Here is a 1,797-nt window from a genome sequence, read left to right as displayed (position 1 = left end):
TCAACATTCTGACATTCTTGATTCATTTATATTGCATTTTTTTTCTTGCAGTATCCTAAGCAAATTACACATGGATATTCATGATTTTTTGAGTGTGGTCCCACCAAGCAAATTGATTTCATTGTTTTGCTTGTCATTCAAGCATGGTAAAGTAAAGATGGATGGACAGAAGTCCGAAACCCTCTTGAGACTATATGGACCTCAATCCAAAATGACATTCCCCAGCCTGCTAAGGGCAAATGGCTGGCCTTGCAGCCACCACCTAAAACCAAATGTGGCTCAACACCTGATTGGCCTCCATAGATACCAGAGGCAGCATATTCCATGCTTGGGGGTTTTATTAAAGCCAAATCACCAGACAAGTGGCTAAGTTCTAATGAGACTCCTGAAAGAAGAATCCTTGGAAATATTTCAGGCAGTTGTAAAAACAGGCAATGCCCTTCAGCTTCCATATTCTTTTCACTGTCAATGTTATGATCATTTTCTGCCAATAGTCTTAATGATGATTCCTGTGAGATGCTACCAAAACTCACTGGTCCCTGGGTTTTAAATAGGAAGACTCCCTTCCACTGTTGACCAGTATACACTGGTGTGAACCATGACTGCTAAGCTATCCTGAAATCTCCCTGACCTAACTTTCCCATCCTTCAGTGGGTCATTTGTGAACCAGTTTCATAAATTAGAAGAGCTTCCGAAATGCTCCATTTGAAAATGGGTTTCTGTTAAGAGCAAAATCTGGTTCTGCTTCAAAGACTGGTGGTCATTCACCCATCACTTTCAGAGATGAAGATAACGTGAGGAGGAATTGTACACATCTCACTTTTTTTTGTGTTAGATTTGAGATTAATAGGGACATGAGTTATTTATATTACCAAGGTTGATGCTGCCTGAATGAGTCCAAACTGATTTTTTTCTAAGGTGGTCCTGCAGCATCTCCACTCCTGCTCAGAACCCAGAGGATCCTACAATGGGGAGGCCTTTTTGCACCAGGAAAAGGACATCTTGACTAATCGTCAAGGGAGAACTCAATTAGATAACAACAAACATGTCTGATCGTATTCAGTGGGTAGGCATTTTGGTACAGGGTAAAAACTTTCCTTTCCTATTGAAGATAATGGACAAAAACCACAAACAATCCTCTATAAATATCCCAGGAGGGAGCTCATAATGCAGAATTATTGCAATTTTGCATATGTCACCATAAACCAGATCCAGCTCTGGAAGAACATTAATGTCCCACTTCTGAAATACCATGGAAATTGCTACAATCTTGCACTTATGCAACCAGTGGAGCAATCAAAGGCCAGAGTAAACTGGAAGAGACCAATGGTTTTTCTCCCACATTATTCTGGTGGCTCAAACACCCAGGTGGCTCTCTTCCCTTCTTCTTCTGGAAGTTTAGCAAGACTGAGTAGACTCATCACAACACTAGCTGATAACAGCCTCCTTTAGCTAAGTTCCTGTGTGATAAGCTCATTTCCCTAGTTACTAAGCTCCCATAGTAAACTAGATTTTCTCTGCCCCTCTCCCAACTCTCCATAACTATAGTATATATGTAGGGGTGGGGTGTGAAACTTCCTGTGCCTCATCCAAACATCATTCTGTAGGGGAAAGGCTCAAGAGACTGCGTGTGTACTCTGCTGCTATTCTGAGTAAGTTCTTCAATAAAAGTTACTTTACATATAAACTATGTGTTGGAAGAGGCATGTGTGCCCATGCTCCATTAATATCTAGCAAATTGGTTCACTACTTTAAGCATAGGATGGCAATGGAACACAGAAAAGGGGCAGTTAGTAA

Source organism: Trichechus manatus, unplaced genomic scaffold, assembly GCF_000243295.1.
Source record: "Trichechus manatus latirostris isolate Lorelei unplaced genomic scaffold, TriManLat1.0 scaffold00093, whole genome shotgun sequence".
NCBI lineage: Eukaryota > Metazoa > Chordata > Mammalia > Sirenia > Trichechidae > Trichechus > Trichechus manatus.
This window is presented reverse-complemented; position numbering follows the sequence as displayed.